Raw genomic sequence first — 7,292 nt, 5'->3', positions numbered from 1 at the left:
ATAGTAGATAGATACTATTGATAGCGGCCCCGATATGTACCCCACAACCATTTAAAAACTCAAGTTTGACCATTAGTTTGGAGCTGACTCAGAGTCTAATCGGTGAACAGGACGATAAAGTAGCATGTAATATTAAGCGATGCATAACATAAGCAGACACAAAAGAGTGCGACCTCTCTTGCGGACCCGTGTAGTCCTCGAGGTCATCTGCTCGGTTGATGATAGTAATGCAGTTTTCATGGCTGCCAGCGGCGGGGAAGAAGATCTGAGGCGGCGAAAGACAGTCTGGAGGCCGGATCCCTGCTCTGCTGGACCCTTCTGTCGTTGGAGCAGATGAGCTAGGGTGGACGACGGCGCAGTAGGACCGGGACAAACCACGCAAGGTTTTCTTTGACAACTATCTGTAAGAGAAGTAATTCTGTAAGGGCTCGTTTGAATTGGAGGATTCCAACAATGCAAGGATAGGAAATAGACAGGAATAGGATAAGAATGCACGTGCAAAACAGAGAATTCAAAAACACAGGATTTCTGCCTATCTGGGTGTTTGATTCACAACAATTGGAAGATCATAGGATGCAAAGAAGCATGGTGAGATTAAGTCAAACCACAAGAAAATGTACGGTTATAATACTATTATGCTACTATCTCTTCGTCTTGTGCTTCATGAATAGGAATTTGAAAAGGAGGACAAGTGAAAATTAAAATTCCTACATTTTTTCTTTCAAGGAGACACTAAAGGAACAAATCTGTGTGCTCGGTGGACAATATATATAACATGTAGAGTAAAAAAGAGATGCAACAAGTGTACAACCTCTTTGGCGAAGCCATGTCGATCTCAGCGTGATTGGGTTAGCCGGTGAGGATACTCCGGCTGACTTTGCTGTCGGAAGAGGGGAAGAAGATCTTGGGCGTCTGGAGATGGAGCCCGAGGTACTGCTCCGCTGTGATGGAGGGTTTCGTCGTTGGAGCAGCTCCGGTGAGTTGTACGACGCCGAGGCTGAAGCAGGACAAGAGAGACAATAAACAACGTTAACCTGAGTGGAATTCTAATAGCATCTCCAATACATGACGTAAAATACATAACCAAAAAGTGCTATATGTAAAATACATCAGCCGCTCATCTCTGAACTTAACTGTCGAAACTGAACTTAACTGTTGAATCTGAACCTAACTGTCGAAACTGAATTTTGCTGTCTCAAAACTGAATTTTGCTGTTGAAACTGAACGCACTAGCAAGGTGAGGCTACACGTCGGTCGACTGACTTTTTCATCTCTGGTCAGTCGATTTTGCAGCCATTGGATACGAAATCAAGGGCTTGCGGTTCATCTTCAACCTCCACCCCCCTGAGCCGCCAGCCACCACTGGCCAAATAGCAGCCCCCCGCCGCCCGCGGCCGGCGGTGCGTGATACGTCTCCGTCGTATCTACTTTTCCAAACACTTTTGCCCTTGTTTTGGACTCTAACTTGTGTGATTTGAATGGAACTAACCCGGACTGACGCTGTTTTCAGCAGAATTGCCATGGTGTTGTTTTTGTGCAGAAAATAAAAGTTCTCGGAACGACCTGAAACTCCATGTAATGTCTTAGGATATTTAATAAAAAATCCTCGCAAAAGTAGAAGACCAGGGGGCCCACACCCTATCCACGAGGGTGGGGGGCGCCCCCCCTGGGCGCGCCCCCTACCTCGTGGGCCCCTTGGTGGCCCTCCGACGCCAACTCCAACTCCATATATTGACCTTCGGGGAGAGAAAAATCAGAGAGAAGAAATCATCGCGTTTTACGATACAAAGCTGCCGCCGAGCCCTAATCTCTCTCGGGAGGGCTGATCTGGAGTCTGTTCGGGGCTCCGGAGAGGGGAATTCGTCGCCGTCGTCATCATCAACCATCCTTCATCACCAATTTCATGATGCTCACCGCCGTGCGTGAGTAATTCCATCGTAGGCTTGCTGGACGGTGATGGGTTGGATGAGATTTATCATGTAATCGAGTTAGTTTTGTTAGGGTTTGATCCCTAGTATCCACTATGTTCTGAGATTGATGTTGCTATGACTTTGCTATACTTAATGCTTGCCACTAGGGCCCGAGTGCCATGATTTCAGATCAAAACCTATTATGTTTTCATGAATATATGTGAGTTCTTGATCCTATCTTACAAGTCTATAGTCACCTACTATGAGTTATGATCCGGCAACCCCGAAGTGACAATAATCGGGACCACTCCCGGTGATGACCATACTTTGAGGAGTTCATGTATTCACTATGTGCTAATGCTTTGTTCCGGTTCTCTATTAAAAGGAGGCCTTAATCACTACACCACAACACTACATCCCTGACAACTAGATTGGTCGGGAATACAATGTCTACCAACAAACAGTCGGTCGGGAAAGACTATTGCCGATCGACCCTGTCTGTTGGGGTAAGTCCAGACGGGAAAGCCCTTTCCCGACCGACATAGTTTTCCCGACCGACTGCTTGTCAGCTATGGAACATCTTTCCCGACCAACATTCTGTTGGGCCTGCCATGGACCTTTCCCAACCAACAGTCTATTGGCGCTGCCATAGGCCTTTCCCGACCGACTATCGGTCAGAATATTCTTTCCCGACCAACAATCCGTTGGGGCTGTCATGGGCCTTTCCCAACCAACTATCGGACAGGGCATTCTTTCCCGACCAACATTCTGTTGGGCCTCACATTAGCTTTTCCCGACCAACTGTCGGATGGGGTTTATTTTGCCAATCAATGTCAACTAGCCCTCCCATATAGCTGGATTTCACATTATCAACAGAATATCAATGAAGTTACCCAAATCATTACAATAACGTGCATGTCGTCGAACAATAGTAAACCAAAACCAAACAATAATAACACACATTCAATAATTTTCACATCAAAATTTCCCATAAACTAATTTAACTTATTAAATAGGGAACAAAATATGTTCATTGTTTGAGAGAGCAAAAATGGGTCGCTTTGGTTTCTATAATTTGCCCTAGAGGCACATCATCTACATTGACTCCTGCTGGTGGGCAACTAGATAACCACAAGATCCTTCCATCATTCTCGTACTTGACATCAACACCTTTCTTCATATCATTGATCCATATTCCATCGCCACATCCTCCAGCTTGAACATCTGCATGTCAAAATCCCCAGTTAATATTCCACACCATAGCTGGTGATAGACAGAGTTATGAAGACGACATCAAATGGGCTTAAATGACAAAACTGATGTATGTAACATTTTGTCAGGCCACTACCCGATGATATGTATGTAGGTGTTTCTTTTTCCCAGTCGAATTTGACTAGTGGAGGTTTGAGAAAAGATGAAGCAGAGCATCTACAACACACAGAGTACCACCCAAGATGGTGTGAGATTAAAATTAGCCTGAGAGAGAAACATGTAAAAAAATGTGTAGTAAAATTCCCAAAGAATTGAAAACCCTATATAGTTTTCATATCTGAATTTGAATCTCCAGACTGCAATTGGCAATGTAGAAGTGTAGGTATTATTATTAAAGGTGAGATATGTAAGTTTTTTTACTTGTCCAACTTAACTGATCGAGGGATGTCTAAGAAAAGAAGACCAAGCAGAGCATGTATAGAGCATGTATTGCACGCACAGTAGCACCCCAAGATGGAGTCAGATTAAAATTAGCTTGAGAGAGCGAGGGAGAAGAGAGCTGACACGCGCCGCACGAGGGAGGAGATGAGGAGGGGACTCAGGGAGAGCAGCAGCGGCTAGGGTTTCGGTGCTTCCTCCATGGGGTCGCTGGTGCCGCCGTCGCCGTAGATCCTTGGTCAATGAGGCAGTACCTGTGAAAATAGTCGAATTGGTGCCCGACGACATACATGGTCAAGACTAGATACAAACAAAATTACCAGTCTTTACTGCAGATTCAAATCATACGCACCCATAGCCCGGCATGGTAGTGCTTTGAGTGTTTGTTAGAGAAGGACGCACAGCTACAGGGTGATGCTCTTGTCAACGCCGAGCTTCACGACCATATAATCTGGACCAGCAGGCAGTGAACTAGTCAAACAGCAGCATGCACTCATCATCACCATTTTTCATATATAAAAAAATTGCATGCAGACTGGTTAGGTTTTCAGTAAACTGATACTAGCTAGTATATGTTTTCAGTAAAACTAGTACATCAATTTGGTTCATGTACAGAGAACATATTCACATGCAGAGGACCATTTATAAAAACTGGAACCTATCTTCCACTGGAACAAATAGCACACCCGCAAGAGACATATGTACATGTTGAAGACTAGAAACGTAGTGATTCAGCCAGACATGTAAAAATAGATGTCCAGTGGAACATACAAGTGTGTTACCTTCTTATGTATAGAACTAGATGAAACTGATGCGCTATTATTGCCCAGATCAAGTGCTGGTTTCTTTAAACTGTCTACACTTCTGCTGGATGGTTGGATGACTTGTCTCCTTTGGAATGTCTACGATTCAACTCTTGATTGTCACTGGAAGATTTCTCTTTACTGGACTCCAGTTTCATTGCTTGGCTGATTGCTTCGCCTTCTTTAGGCAGGCAAATTATTCCCATGATAAGACTGATTATGCAATGTCCATGTGCTCATAGGGGATAACTCTCTTAAGACATTCCTACATAAATGGAAGGAGTAAGAACTCAGATGATGAAGAACAGGTAGCAGCGAATAGCATGGTAAAATGTAAAAGTTGAGGGGAAAAGAAGCAACATAATAATATACCAACAGTTAGATGCCGAGTTGCCGACTGCACTACAAATTGTTTTTTGCAGAGAAGAAAGTCCAGGAAGGGGAGCCTTGGCGCAGTGGTAAAGCTGCTGCCTTGTGACCATGAGGTCATGGGTTCAAGTCCTGGAAACAGCCTCTTACAGAAATGTAGGGAAAGGCTGCGTACTATAGACCAAAGTGGTCGGACCCTTCCCTGGACCCTGCGCAAGCGGGAGCTACATGCACCAGGTTGCCCTTTAGAGAAGAAAGTCCAGACTGATCATATACTATTAGTTATTTTCAACAGACATTTTATTTTATCATACAAAGTTAATACACCGCAAGGAATATATGTGAGACCTGAATAACAGAAGACAATTCCTATATATATGAAAGACTACAGATTTAGTTGGAATAGCTATATGGAAGACTACGGACCAACAAACCTAATATAAGTGGTTGACTAAATGATAACCAAGATAACAATTGCAGGCAAATCAAGACAACAATAATATGGGAATAGAGGAGAATAGTCATGATACCTAAAATGCGCACCAATCGGCTGACCACATCATATGTCATTTTAAGTGTTTTTTCTGATTCTTGTGTCCAAGCACTTGAGTGTATGGTAAGAGTTTGTTGCTAAATTTTTGGTTCATGGAGTGCTTGCGTAATTCTATAATAATTTTCAGAACCGTACGAAGGTGGATATGTTCCTACCTTTAGTCTTATTGTTTTTATTGAGAAATGAAATCGGAGCAGCCCCGTAAATTGGGAATGGAACACATAAATTCAATATCGAATATGAGTCCAACCAGATTGTATGTATGACACGCTAATTTACGGAACACTAGGCGGACCATCTTACCATTGACTCTCCATCAGCGTTCCATCATGTAAGGAACTTTTATCTTGTTACCCAGGTCTCATAAGAAAAAACCAAATAATCATTCCAAAACCACAAATTCTGAAACAATGTTTTATTAGATGGTCCGCCTTATTTCTTTACAGCAACATGAATTCTTCTGTACTCTTCTGAAAGGAACACACTATTTGTTTACTAACATTTGCCTGTAACAGTAAGACAGAACCATGTCTAGAGATAAATCAGTGCCATACCGACATGAGTACAGATCACTGAAAGTTAGTTGGGGGGAGATGAGTGCCAAACAATTAATAAGCAACAACCAGAAGAAGAACATCGATATCTAGCTCTGTGCATTGACTAGTAACAATCAATGCTGGTTTATATTCTCCTTTTATTATGTCAGTTTAGCTCGATGCCACTTCTTACCTGTTGATGGTATACAAAATATTTTTGTTATTCTCTTCATCTACAGTTTGTCTGAGAGAATGTACAGTTCATTGCCCTATGAGGTTTAACAGAATTACAATTCGTAACAGAGTTTCAGTTTTCAAGGGACAACACATTACCATGTATAACATCTAATGCTTCATTTCCAGGGAAGAAACTGGATTAATCATCAATCAATAGGCAGTAGAATATCAACATTCAGCAGCAATACGACGGTAGCACTAGCACATCAAGCAGCAGAACCATGGCTAGCAGCACACTGCACACCACAGCAAGCACACACAGCATAACAGCAGCAAGCACACCACAACCACACAAGCAGCAAGCACCACAGGAGCAGTAGCAAGCAGCAAGCAGGCACACGGTTACACAGTACTAGCAAGCGGCAAGCAGGCAGCAGCACAAACAGGGGAAGAGGGGTGAGCAGAGGAACTACCTGAGGGAGGAGCTCGGGGAGTCAGGGTGGATGAAGGGGAGCAGATCCGGCTGGGGAAGGGCGAAGGGGAGCAGATCCGGCTGGGGAAGACCGAAGGGGAGCAGATCCGGCTGGGGAAGGCTGAAGGGGAGCAGATCCGGCTGGGGAAGGCCGAAGGGGAGCAGATCCGGCTGGGGAAGGTCGAAGGGGAAGGAGCCGAGGACCTCTTTTCTCCTCTCTATATGAAGCCCCTCATTAACCCTATCCCGAGCCCTCTCTCGCCGCCGCCAAGATCTCTTCTGTACTCCGACGGCCATGGTGGATACCATGGTGGAGAGGGGGAGGACGGGCCAGGCAGGGCGGCGGCAGCCTCGCTGGAAGCTTACGCGCGGAGGCTGGCCGGAGAGAGCACTCACCGAGGAACAGAATGGTGTGGGGTCGACGGTGGAGACGCTGGGGAACGAGTGGGAGAGGGGGTCAAAGCCTCGCCGGCCGAAGAGCACGTAGCTGGACGGCGAGAGAGAGCTCGAAAGGCGGCGGCGGCGGATTTAGGTTAGGAGGGAGAATGAGATTTGGGGGCAGTCTGTGGCACCGGTTGGAGGCAGAACAAGAAAAAAAAAGAGGGATTTTTCGCGAAGTGGGCTGTTTTCACGCTAAGTTTTTCGTCCGCGCGCGCGCAGCTATCTGGCCGGCCCATTTACCCACAAGCAATCGGTCGGCGTTTCATTGCCGACCAACAATCCAAAGGGAAGTGAAGCATTTCCGACCGATGATATGACGTAGTATAATAAACTATTCCCGACCGACGGTTTGAAGCTACATGTGAGTATTGCCGACCGACC

At 45.1% G+C, this 7,292-nt stretch overlaps 1 long non-coding RNA gene across 3 annotated transcripts; it reads right to left on the bottom strand.

Moving 5' to 3' along the window:
* Window positions 1–2,794: 2,794 nt before the first annotated feature.
* On the bottom strand, window positions 2,795–7,058 carry LOC119324779. Of its 3 annotated transcripts, XR_005157165.1 has the most exons (6): window positions 6,472–7,058; window positions 4,343–4,628; window positions 3,913–4,011; window positions 3,687–3,814; window positions 3,259–3,338; window positions 2,795–3,134 (listed from the first exon to the last, which is right to left on the bottom strand). It is a non-coding gene; the product is annotated as an uncharacterized LOC119324779 (long non-coding RNA). The 3 variants fall into 3 exon arrangements; XR_005157166.1 differs by lacking the exon at window positions 3,259–3,338 and having other exon boundaries at window positions 3,881–4,011; XR_005157164.1 differs by lacking the exon at window positions 3,259–3,338 and having other exon boundaries at window positions 6,472–7,053.
* Between the last annotated feature and the right edge of the window lie 234 nt (window positions 7,059–7,292).

Source organism: Triticum dicoccoides, chromosome 6B (genome assembly GCF_002162155.2).
Source record: "Triticum dicoccoides isolate Atlit2015 ecotype Zavitan chromosome 6B, WEW_v2.0, whole genome shotgun sequence".
Lineage (NCBI taxonomy): Eukaryota > Viridiplantae > Streptophyta > Magnoliopsida > Poales > Poaceae > Triticum > Triticum dicoccoides.
This window is presented reverse-complemented; position numbering and strand designations above follow the sequence as displayed.